Here is a 13,885-nt window from a genome sequence, read left to right as displayed (position 1 = left end):
TGTACAAAAAAACTAAAAACATTATTTGAAAAAACATTCACTCAGCAAAGGTTAAAATCACACATTCATGGATATGTACATTTATAACAACCAAGCAGTTTATTGGAGACAGGACAACTGTGACCAACATCCCTTTAACAAAATAAGAGGACAGAATGCAGAAGCATATGTGTCTCTTTTGCCTCAGTGCATTTACACAAACATTTTTTTTCTTACTTTGTCATTATGGATTACCTGTCTAAGCATTTTGTGTGTACACAAGGAGATCAAAGACTACCAATGCATTCAGTTGTATCCAGGAAGGCAATTTCACACAGCTATACCAGGTGTGGACTATTCACGTCACCACAACACCATTATGCTTTCACAAGTCTGGTGTATTTGACCTTATATAACAAAAAATGAGTGAAAATGCACAAGGGGAGAGAACACTTTTAATTCCCAAGATTCTCTATAATAAGGATATTGGAGATTTAGCTATCCATTATCTAGATACAAGCTACCCATCTTAAGCAGAGTTCTAATTCAACCTTGAAAACCCTGAACACATCAGAGATAACCTAAAGAGAGTTTCTCCATTGGTAGCTTGCCAGGATTGCTCCAATATATCCCAATGGCAATTGACAAGACACCCACTCATTCCATAAACGCAAGCTTGGGGAAAGGCATCAATCACATAGTATTGTGCAGCTGCACTGTTACACAATATACAAGTCTACGTAACCGCAGTCTTGCACATCCACAGAAATGGGTGATCCTTACTCACTCACATATCGATCCACAGATTGGCTTGACATAAAACCCTAGACTGGGTACAGTATTACTGCTACACACACAGAAAAAAGGGTTCCAAAAGGGTTCTTCAGCTGTCCCCATAGGAAAACCTTTTTTGGTTCCAGGTGGAAGAACACTTTTGGGTTTCAGGTAGAACCCTTTTAGGTTCCATGTATAGTATATCACAAAAGTGAGTACACCCCTCACATTTTTGTAAATATTTGAGTATATCTTTTCATGTGACAACACTGAAGAAATGACACTTGCTACAATGTAAAGTAGTGAGTGTACAGCTTGTATAACAGCTTGTATAACAGTGTAAATTTGCTGTCCCCTCAAAACAACTCAACACACAGCCATTAATGTCTAAACAGCTGGCAACAAAAGTGAGTACACCCCTAACTGAAAATCTCCAAATTGGGCCCAATTAGTCATTTTCCCTACCCGGTGTCATGTGACTCGTTAGTGTTACATGGTCTCAGGTGTGAATGGGGAGCAGGTGTGTTAAATTTGGTGTCATCGCTCTCACAGTCCCTCATACTGACTGATCACTGGAAGTTCAACATGGCACTTCATGGCAAAGAACTCTCTGAGGATCTGAAAAAAATAATTGTTGCTCTACATAAAGATGGCCTGGGCAATAAGAAGATTGCCAAGACCCTGAAACGGAGCTACAGCATGGTGGCCAAGACCATACAGCGGTTTAACTGGACAGGTTCCACTCAGAACAGGCCTCGCCATGGTCGACCAATAAAGTTGAGTGCAAGTGCTCAGCGTCATATCCAGAGGTTGTCTTTACGAAATAGAGGTATGAGTGCTGCCAGCATTTCTGCAGAGGTTGAAGGGGTGGGAGGTCAGCCTGTCAGTGCTCAGACCATACGCCGTACACTGCATCAAATTGGTCTGCATGGCTGTCATCACAGAAAGAAGCCTCTTCTAAAGATGATGCACAAGAAAGCCCGCAAACAGTTTGCTGAAGACAAACAGACTAAGGACATGGATTACTGGAACCATGTCCTTTGGTCTGATGAGACCAAGATAAACTTATTTGGTTCAGATGGTGTCAAGCGTGTGTGGCGACAACCAGGTGAGGAGTACAAAGACAAGTGTGTCTTGCTTACAGTCAAGCATGATGGTGGGAGTGTCATGGTCTGGAGCTGCATGCGTGCTGCTGGCACTGGGGAGCTACAGTTCATTGAGGGAACCATGCATGTCAACATGTACTGTGACATACTGAAGCAGAGCATGATCCCCTCCCTTTGGAGACTGGGCCGCAGGGCAGTATTTCAACATGATAACGACCCCAAACACACCTCCAAGACGACCACTGCCTTGCTAAAGAAGCTGAGGGTAAAGGTGATGGACTTGCCAAGCATGTCTCCAGACCTAAACCCTATTGAGCATCTGTGGGGCATCCTCAAACGGAAGGTAGAGGAGTGCAAGGTCTCTGACTTTCACCAGCTCCGTAATGTTGTCATGGAGGAGTGGAAGAGGACTCCAGTGGCAACCTATGAAGCTCTGGTGAACTCCATGCCCAAGAGCGTTAAAGGCAGTGCTGGAAAATGAAGGTGGCCACACAAAATATTGAGACTTTGGGTCCAATTTGTAAATTTTCACTTCAGGGTGTAATTACTTTTGTTGCCAGCGTTTTAGACAATGGCTGTGTGTTGAGTTATTTTGAGGGGACAGCAAATTTACACTGTTATACAAGCTGTACACTCACTACTTTACATTGTAGCAAAAGTGTCATTTCTTCAATGTTGTCACATGAAAAGATATACTGAAAAATCTATAAAAATGTGAGGGGTGTACTCACTTTTGTGATATTGTCACGCCCTGGTCGAAGTATTTTGTGTTTTTCTTCATGTAGTTGGTCAGGCCAGGGTGTGACATGGGTTTTTGTATGTGGTGTGTAGCTTAGTGGGGTTGTAGCTTAGTGGGGGTGTTCTAGGAAAGTCTATGGCTGTCTGAAGTGGTTCTCAATCAGAGGCAGGTGGTTATCGTTGTCTCTGATTGGGAACCATATTTAGGCAGCCATATTCTTTGGTTGTATTGTGGGTGATTGTCCTGAGTGTCTTGATGTCCTTGTTAGTTGACACATGTATAGGCTGTTTCGGGTTTCGTTTCGTTTATTGTTTTGTAGTGTTGGTGTTCGTGTTTAGTCGTGTTTTACGTTTGTTTAAATAAACATGGATCGAAATCGACACGCTGCAGTTTGGTCCGACTCTCCTTCACCATTAGAAAACTGTGACAGATATACTGTATATCTGGAACTAAAAAAGGTTCTTCAAAGGATTCTCCTATGGGGACATCCCAATAACCTTTTTATGTTCTAGGTAGTATATTTTGCAATAAATAATAAGTTGCAATAAAATCTAAAAAAACAAGCAAAAAGCAGTGCCTTTGAGAATAAGCATGTGTATTGCTATTTCCTATTATTATCTGCCCACGTTATCTATACGTACAGAACCAGTCAAAAGTTTAGACACACCTACTCAGCTTCACCTGGGATGCATTTCAATTAACAGGTGTGCCTTGTTAATTTGTGGAATTTCTTTCCTTCTTAATGCGTTTGAGCCAAATAGTTGTGTTGTGACAAGGTAGGGGGGGTATACAGAAGATAGCTCTATTTGGTAAAAGACCAAGTCCATATTATGGCAAGAACAGCTCAAATAAGCAAAGAGCAACGACAGTCCATTATTATTTTAAGATATGAAGGTCAGTCAATGCAGAAAATTTAAACCATCAAGCGCTTTGATGAAACTGGCTCTCATGAGGACCGCCACAGGAAGGGAAGACCCAGAGGGTAAGATCATTAGAGTTAACTGCACCTCATATTGCAGCACAAATAAATGCTCCACAGAGTTCAAGTAACAGACACATCTCTACATCAATTGTTCAGAGGACACTGCGTTAATCACAGACAGTGTATTGCTGCAAAGAAGTCACTACTAAAGGACACCAATAAGAAGAAGAGACTTGCTTTGGCCAAGAAACATGAGAAATAGACATTAGACCGGTAGAAATATGTCCTGATCTGATGAGTCTAAATTTGAGATTTCTGGTTCTAACCACTGTGTCTCTGTAGGAGAATGGATGATCTCAGCATGTGTGGTTCCCACTATGAAGCATGGAAGAAGAGGTGTGATGGTGTGGGGATGCTTTGCTGGTGATACTGTCTGTGATTTATTTAGAATTCAAGGCACACTTAAACAGCATGGCTACCACAGCATTATGTGTGTGCTGCATCAAATAACCTGGCCTGCACAATCACCTGACCTTTAACCCAATTGAGATGGTTTGGGTTGGACCGTAGAGTGAAGGAAAAGCAGCCAACAAGTGCTCAGCATATGTGGGAACTCCTTCAAGACTGTTGGAAAAGCATTCATCATGAAGCTGGTTGAGAGAATACCAAGAGTGTACAAAGCTGTCATCAAGGCAAACGGTATATTTGGATCTGTTTAACAGTTTTTTTCGTTACTACATGATTCCATGTGTTATTTGATTCCATATACAATTAACACACTGCCCTTTCCCACCTGGACAAAAGGAACACCTATGTGAGAATGCTGTTCATTGACTACAACTCAGCTTTCGACACCAGAGTGCCCACAAAGCTCATCCCTAAGCTAAGGACCTTGGGACTAAACACCTCCCTCTGCAACTGGATCCTGGACTTCCTGACGGGCCACCCCCAGGCAACAACACGTCTGCCACACTGATCTTCAACACTGGAGCCCCTCAGCGGTGTGTGCTTAGTCCCCTCCTGTACTCCCTGTTCGCCCACAACTGCATGGCCAAACACGACTCCAACACCATCATTAAGTTTGCTGACGACGCAACAGTGGTAGGCCTGATCACCGACAATGATGAGACAGCCCATAGGGAGGTGGTCAGAGACCAGGCAGTGTGGTGCCAGGACAACAACCTCTCCCTCAATGTGAGCAAGACAAAGGAGTTGATCGTGGACTTCAGGAAAAGGAGAGCCGAATATGCCCCCATTAACATCGACAGAGCTGTAGTAGAGCGGGTCGAGAGTTTCAAGTTCCTTGGTGTCCACATCACCAATGAACTATCATGGTCCAAACACACCAAGACAGTCGTAAAGAGGCCACGACAACACCTTTTCCGCGCTACAGCGAGTAGTGCATATGCCCAGTACATCGCTGGAGCCAAACTTCCTGCCACCCAGGACCTATATCCAGTCACCCAAGTCATAGACTGTTCTTTCTGCTACCGCACGTAAAAGCCATGAGGCTGCTGAACAAATAATCAAATGGCCACTCTGACTATTTACATTGACACCCCCCCCCATTAATTTTTTTACACTGTTACTACCAGCTGTTTATTATCTATGCATAGTCACTTCACCCCTACCTACATGTACAAATTACCATCCACTAACCTGTACCCCCTTTATTTTATTTGGTAAATATTTTCTTAACTCTTTCTTGAACTGCACTGTTGGTTTTAAGGGCTTCACAGGCGGATGTAACAAATAAAGTTTGATTTGATTTCATAGTTTGGATGTCTTAACTATTATTCTACAATGTGGAAAATAATCAAATGAAAGAAAAACCCTTGATTGAGTAGGTATATCCTAACGTTTGAATGGTACTGTAATGTAGGACATCAATATGAGTAGAGACTAGAGTGTTTGGTGGTTGGGCAGACAGCAGCAGGCCACACCATGTGAACAGAACTCTGAAGTAGACACTCAGCACCAGGTTCAATCAGGATGTGGGTCAGGGTTCCCCACGAGCACAGGCAGGAGTTAAAATGGCCACAGCTTCCTGTGCCAGAACAGCAGAGTGAGAGAGCAAGCACACATGGAAAATAACAAGACCTCATCTAATCGAATTGGATTAAAATCTGATTCTCTTTTACAATAACAATGGGCTGAAAACTGTTGGGCCAATGACCATATACAAACAATAGAGTTCTAGACAAATCAGATTTTTAACAAATGTTTTACAAAATTACAAATGTCTATTTCTTCTGTTAAAAATATATTAGTCACGAGGCATTGTGGCACATTCTTGCTTTGACCAAAATTATTCTTAAACGTTTAGGCTGGCTATGTTCCATTGCCACAGGCTATTTTCAAAGGGAAACACAATTGAAATGCTTTTGGTGGCCAGACAATTCACCAGTTATGGGCAAGCAATGCAAGGTAGAATATATATATTTCTACAATATACTGATGTAGGATCTTAATTTGATCACTTGTTTGTTGCTGATCATTTTACTGCACCGCAGGAAATGCACACTTGTAGTGTATTTGAGTTTTTAAGCCTTCTTAAAGTTTGTAATTTCCACTTGGAAAAATCTTGACTTGATTTGCCCTAACGAAAAAATGTATCAGCCACTACAAAAATGTCCATTCATAGTAATCCCCATAATATTTAACATTTCCTGTTTATGCAGGATTATTTTCTTGTTTGCAAACTGGCTCAAGTTAAGATCCTACATCTGTAGGGGAATAATTCCTTGTGTTAGTGAGATACGAGACATTGAGACCTTGAACATGCATAACATACAGTAGGACAATAGTTATAGGTCTCACACTCACGGAATCACTGCAGAAGTAGCAGATCATTTGATTTCCCATTTCAAAATGCTTATTTTAGTGTGCCAGCAAATCCTTTGAATAACATGTCAGACTAACATGTACTTATTAATGTTGTAAATATGTTGTAAAAATGATTTCCCCAAAGTCATTATTATTTGACAGATAATGAGTGCAAGCATGTGCACATGATCCAAAGCAGGCCATAAAGAGACTGCGTGAGAGAGATGAGAGCACATTCCTCCTGCTGATCAAAGGAGAGGAGAGAGAAAAGAGCAAACTGTCCACTAATCAGCCCAAGGCTCAAACCCCTACAACCTCTTCAGCATTTTACACATCACACAGTGAGCCTGCTCTCTCTGAAACACATTCAATTTGTGGGGGGGAGGCATTGCAAAAATCACATTCTCCATTCTAATAAAGAGACACTCAAGTCAGAGTTTCCCCGGTGATTTTTTTCAGCAGTGGTGGAAAAGCTAGTGTATGGGGTTGGGGTAGTGGTAGTGGGTGTGGCCAATGGCGTGCTCTCCAACCTACCATTTTAGAGGCCATTCTCTTGGCCACAGATACAAAGATTTTATGTTTTAAAGCTACAATATGTAACTTTAATTGGAGACATGACCAATTTCACATAGAAATGTGAATTATAGACTTTTAATTCTGTTGAAAGCAAGTTTAGGAATCGGTAGATCTGTTCTATGTGTACTATTTCTATGCTTCCCATTCTGAAGTTACGTTTTTGAGTCTTCCTTTCGGTTTTGTACACCAGCTTCAAACAGCGGTTTAGATGATACAATGATTCTCTACACAATGACACCTTATTTCGTCACATAAACTGAAATTAGGCAAACTATAACCAGGAAAATGGTAGAGCAACATCTGCATAGTCCTTCCTTAAAACTCATTTCCTGCAATTCTACACATGAGAAAGTATTACAGTTTTAAAGCTACACTATATATACAAAAGTATGTGACACCCCTTCAAATTAGTGGATTCGGCCATTTCAGCCACACCCATTTCTGACAGGTGTGTACAATCGAGCACACAGCCATGCAATCTCCATAGACAAACATTGGCATTAGAATGGCCTTACTGAAGAACTCAATGAATTTCAATGTGGCACTGTCATAGGATCCCACCTTTCCAACAAGTAAATTCGTCAAATTTCTGCCCTGCTGGAGCTGCCCCGGTCAAATCAAATTTTATTGGTCACATACACATGGTTAGCAGATGTTAATGTGAGTCCACGATCATTTCCTTTCTTTTGTTGACGTTGAATGAGAGGTTATTTTCCTGACACCATACTCCGAGGGCCCTCACCTCCTCCCTGTAGGCTGTCTCATCGTTTTTGGTAATCAAGCCTACCACTGTAGTGTCATATGCAAACTTGATGATTGAGTTGGAGGCGTGCATGGCCACACAGTCATTGGTGAACAGGGAGTACAGGACAGGGCTGAGAATGCACCTTTGTGGGGCCCCAGTGTTGAGGATCAGCCGGGTGGAGATGTTGTTTCCTACCTTCAGCACCTGGAGGCGGCCCGTCAGAAAGTCCAGGACCCAGTTGCACAGGGCGGGGTCGAGACCCAGGGTCTCAAGCTTAATGATGAGTTTGGAGGGTACTATGGTGTTAAATGCTAAGCTGTAGTCAATGAACTGCGTTCTTCCATAGATATTTCTCTTGTCCAAATGGGATTGGGCAGTGTGCAGTGTGATCATCATGCAAGATGGCAACTGTAAGAGCTGTTATTATGAAGCGGAAACATCTAGGAGCAACAACAGCTCAGCTCTGAAGTGGTAGGCCACACAAGCTCAGAGACTGGGATCACAGTGCTGAAGCGCATAGTCCGTGAAAAATCATCTGTCCTCGGTTGCAACACTTCCAAACTGCCTCTAGAAGCAACATCGGCACAATAGCTGTTCATCTAGAGCTTCAGAAAATGGGTTTCCATGTTCAAGCAGGCGCACACAAGCCTAAGATCACCATGCTCAATGCGAAGTGTCGGCTGGAGTGGTGTAAAGCTCGCCGCCATTGGACTCTGGAGCAGTGGAAACGTGTTCTCTGGAGTGATGATTTCACTCTTCACCATCTGGTAGTCTGTCGGACTAATCTGGGTTAGGTGGATGCCAGGAGAACACTACCAGCCCCAATGCATAGTGCCAACTATAACATTTGGTGGAGGAGGAATAATGGTCTGGGGGCCTTTTTTAGGGCTAGGCCCCTTAGTTCCAGTGAAGGGAAATCTTAACACTACAGCACATTAGTGGCAACATTTTGGGGAAGGCCCAAATGATCTAATCTCATGCAATGAACCTCTCATCACAACACACCTTAGTAGTGTTGATAGAAGTGCCACTGCATTTCTTCTGACAGAAATCTGCTTTTTCTCATTCACTACTTCATATTTTTCTGCCTGTCATTAGATACAATGTGATAGGGGGAGAGAGGGGCTTCACAGTATGGTTAAGGAATAATGAGGAAATACCCTTTTGGACAGAAATAGCTCAGCGAGGGACCGGCTGCCCTCTCCACACCTCCCACTGAGGGCAGGGTCTAGGGGTTATTACCCACTACTAGGGTTGGGCAGTATCCAGATTTTCATACCATCATACCATTTCTGTACAATACTGGAGAATACGATATTACTGGAAGTGCACACAAGGGGTGCTATAAAATATATATATATATACAGTTGAAGTTGGAGGTTTACATATCCTTAGGTTGGAGTCATTAAAACTAGTTTTTCAACCACTCCATAAATTTCTTTTTAACAAACTATAGGTTTGGCAAGTGGGTTAGAACATCTACTTCGTGCATGACACAAGTAATTTTTCCAACAATTGTTTACAGACAGATTATTTCACTGTATCACAATTTCAGTGGGTCAGAAGTTAACATACACTAAGTTGACTGTGCCTTTAAACAGCTTGGGAAATTCTAGAAAATTATGTCATGGCTTTAGAAGATTCTGATAGGCTAATTGACATAATTTGAGTCAATCGGAGGTGTACATGCGGATATATTTCAAGGCCTACCTTCAAACTCAGGGCCTCTTTGCTTGACGTCATGGGAAAATCTAAAGAAATCAGCCAAAACCTCCGATTTATTTTTCGACCTCCACAAGTCTGGTTCATCCTTGGGAGCAATTTCCAAATGCCTGAAGGTACCACGTTCATCAGTACAAACAATAGTAGGAAAGGAAACTTATTGTGAGAAGCTTGTGGAAGGCTACCCGAAACGTTTGACCCAAGTTAAATAATTTGAAGGCAATTCTACCAAATACTAATTGAGTGTATGTAAACTTCTGACCCACTGGGAATATGATGAAAGAAATAAAAGCTGAAATAATGTCGCTTTCGTTGATTACATGATGAGCGGACCAAGGCGCTGCATGAGTAGAGTTCCACATATTTATTAAAGTGAACCGGCAAAAACAACAAAGAATAAACTAATGTGCAGTTCGTGGGGCACATAGCACTAAACAAAAGCGAAACAATATCCCACAAACGCAGGTGGGAAAAGGACCACACGAAATAGAATCCCCAATTAGAGGCAACGATCATCAGCTGCCTCCAATTGGGAACCATACTCACACCAACATAGAAATTCAAGACTAGAACACCCCTAGTCACGCTCTGACCTATTGCACCATAGAGAACCCCAAGGCCTCTCTATGGTCAGGGCGTGACAGTATCCCCCCCCCCCCCCCAAAGGTGCGAACTACGACTGCAAAACCTCAATCTGGATGGGGAGGGTTAGGGTGGGTCGGTGGCGGCTCTGGTGCGGGACATAGCACCCTCTCAACCCACGGATCCGGCCATGGAGCAGGACTGGACACCGTGCCTGGACTGGGCGCCAGCGCAGAGGAAGGTTCCGGCCATGGAGCTGGGTGGGACGCCGTGCCTGGACTGGACACCGGCGCAGAGGAAGGCTCCGGCCTTGGAGCGGGACTGGACACCGTGCCTGGACTGGGCATCGGCACAGGTCACATCGGGCTTGATGACACGCTTCTCAGGTCGAGTGTGTGGAGCCGGCACAGGACGCTCCGGGCTGGGGAGGCGCACTGGAGGCCTGGTGCGTGGAGCCGGCACAGGTTTCATCGGACTGATAACACGCTCTTCAGGGCGAGTGCGGGGAGCCTTTACCTAAATGGTACGCTGCTTGGTCCTGTAGTGGTGGGATATTCTGTCACGTTCGTCGAATACATAATGAGCGGACCGAGGCGCAGCGTGAGTAGAGTTCCACATATTTATTAAAGTGAACCTTCAAAAACAACAAAGAATAAACTAACGTGCAGTTCGTAGAGCACATAGCACTAAACCAAAACGAAACAATATCCCACAAGCGCATGTGGGAAAAGGCCCACAATAAATATGATCCCCAGTTAGAGGCAACGATCATCAGCTGCCTCCAACTGGGAACCATTGGGAATCACACCAACATAGAAATTCAAGACTAGAACACACCCTAGACACGAATAAATGATTCTCTCCTCCTATTATTCTGACATTTCACATTCTTAAAATAAAAATATATATTCATACATTTTTATATATGCACAAAACAATTTAGGCAACAGGGATCTTGATCCAGGAGGGGATTGAATGTCTCTGATGTAACCAAGAAGCTTGATCTTGACATCCAGCAACTTAGCTAGCAAGTTAACAAACCAAATGCATAACTGGAGCCCTGAGCTGGATATAATTTATTTGACACATCTTAGATTTCTTATACACTGAACAAAAGTCTAAACACAACATGTAAAGTGATTGGTCCCATGTTTCATGAGCTGAAATAAAATATTGCAGACATTTCTCTCAAATGTGGACAAATTTGATTACATCCCTGTTAGTGACCATTTTTCCTTGGCCAAGATAATCCCTCCACCTGACAGGTATGGCGTATCAAGAAGCTGATTAAACAGCATGATCATTACACAGGTGCACCTTGTGCTGGGGATAATAAAAGGCCACTCTAATATGTGCAGTTGTGTCACACAACATAATGCCACAGATGTCTCAAGTTTTGAGGGGGCGTGCAATTGGAATGCATACTGCAGGAATGTCCACCAGAGCTGTTGCCAGAGAATTGAATGTGCATTTCTCTACCATAAGCAACCTCTAACTTTATTTTTGAAAACTTGGTTGTACATCCAACTGGCCTCACATTTGCAGACCAAGTATATGGCATTGTGTGGGCAAGTGGTTTGCTGATGTAAACATTGTGAACAGAGTTCCACATTGTGGCAGTGGGGTTATGGTATGGGCAGACATAAGCTACAGACAACAATCACAATTGCAATTTATCAATGGAAATTTCAATTTACAGAGAAACCGTGATGAAATCCTGTGGCCCATTGTAGTGCCATTCATCCCCCGCCATCACCTCATGTTTCAGCATGATAATGCACAGCCCCATGTCGCAAGGATCTGTACACAATTCCTGGAAGCTGAAAATGTCCCAGTTCTTCCATGGCCTGCATACTCACCAGACATATCACCCATTGAACATGTTTTGGATGCTCTGGATCGACGTGTACGACAGCGTGTTCCAGTTCCCTCTAATATCCAGTAACTTTGCACAGCCATTGAAGAGTAGCGGGACATCATTCCAAAGGCCACAATCAACAGCATGATCAACTCTATGCGAAGGAGATGTGTTGCGCTGCATGAGGCAAATAGTGGTCACACCAGATACTGACTGGTTTTCTGATCCACGATATTACCATATATGTATTCCTAGTCATGTGAAATCAATAGATTAGGACCTAATGCATTTATATTAATTGACTGATTTCCTTATGAAAGGGTATATCGCCCAACACCTACCCACTACCACAGTTCCTACCACGCGGCCATAGGGAGGGCCTTCTCCCGTTCCCTACCCAAACACAGGCCTACTCGGTAGCTGCATCCCAAATGGCACCCTTTTCCCTATGGGCCCTGGTCAAATGTAGTGCAGTAAATAGGGAATAGAGTACCATTCGTGACGCATCCAGTGAGCCCACATCTCAACACCAGGACGGGGCCCTTCCATGTCTCTTTCTCAGAGCTGAGGGGACTGGGATACAGTAACGCCACCAGATCCAGGCAGGTATCCCAGTGGTTTGAACATCGGCTGAGGTTCAGAAATCAATTTCCTCTCCCTGCCTGCTTCGTGATGATTCCCAACATACTGGGACTTTTTCAATATCTGACCTGAGAGGCACGCAAGTGATGATGCCTCTCCAGTGCTGCTCTGTTGCTGCAGTGCGAGCCTGACTTTAACCAACTTTTTCACACTTCATGAGTTTGCATTTCGCAAGACAGGGAAGTGCCCATTCAAAAGAAGAATACACCCTAGATATAGTCAGCCTAAGAACAATAGCATGAGATATGGCTATATGGACTGAGACAGTTATCGTCATACAATAAGAATGTATTGCTAAACCAAATACAACATGTCAAACACTGACAATGACACAATCTACGGTACGCCCAATTACTTCAACACTCTTGAGTACTGTATCCCCAGAAGACACAGATGAGATCACTGATGCAACAAATCACAATCCATTTTCCTTCTTATTAAGATGGTTAGTCACATGTTAAAGTTTACCCTGGAATGAGTGAGAGACCCTATCACACAAGCTCCTCTCTGAATGGACCATCCTATTCTGCTGCCAAACTACATGAAGCCCCCAGAGGATAAACTACCTCGGGGAAACTACTCTCATCATGTGACCCCCTTGCTAACAATCCACCCTTTTAACCAGCATTGATGGGTCTCTGTAAGATTTACTATGTTAAGAAAACCATTACTCTGATGCCTGTGATGAATGCAAAGATGAGGCCAGACACATAACCCCCTGGAAAACATGACGAGGACATACCCACTGCTTCACCCTAAAAGCTGAGGAAATTAGGAGCAGTTCTAAAATGAGGACCACCACTGGCTGTCAGACACACGACAATAACAAGATTATCCAAAATACTACAATTAAAAAAAACATGATTATTCAGTACTTACAATGAGATGACAAGAATGCTGTGTTAAACAGGTCAAAAACAGGGTCCCATGGAAGTAAAGGCAGACTGGAAACAATAGACCAGCATCGGTGCCAAGTCTTCCTCTCCTGAGCACAGTATTATCAGGATTATACTAACTGAAGTTCTATTATTTTCTAACACACATAGTAGTAATATGTTGTTAGAGTTTTGTGCTGCTTGCAAGCATTATTTAATATTTGATTTGGATACATGCTATCTCATCTTGCATGACATAGTATGGACTGGTATTTTGAAGAACAGTCATTGAACATCATATGGCAAAGGTCACCCATTTGAGAGAGTTTACCGGGCTGACATTCTCATCAGTGTTTCTCATGGTATGACACCACTGCCATTTCCCCTGCTCTCACCAAAGATCCCACCACACATCATGCTAACAACAGCATTTATTTGCATTTTAAACAGCTGAAGATTTGCCCTGAAGTGTACTGTTTGACTAAATCACAGTACACTTCAGGGCAACATCTGTCAGTCCGAAGGACTAATCTGGGTTT

General features: G+C 43.1%; 1 protein-coding gene across 6 annotated transcripts in view; it reads right to left on the bottom strand.

Moving 5' to 3' along the window:
- Positions 1 to 13,885, bottom strand: part of LOC124011462 (mitogen-activated protein kinase kinase kinase kinase 4-like) — a 140,407-nt gene that overhangs the window by 121,638 nt on the left and 4,884 nt on the right. The window lies entirely within an intron of this gene.

The sequence above is a fragment of the Oncorhynchus gorbuscha genome, linkage group LG23, assembly GCF_021184085.1.
Source record: "Oncorhynchus gorbuscha isolate QuinsamMale2020 ecotype Even-year linkage group LG23, OgorEven_v1.0, whole genome shotgun sequence".
NCBI lineage: Eukaryota > Metazoa > Chordata > Actinopteri > Salmoniformes > Salmonidae > Oncorhynchus > Oncorhynchus gorbuscha.
This window is presented reverse-complemented; position numbering and strand designations above follow the sequence as displayed.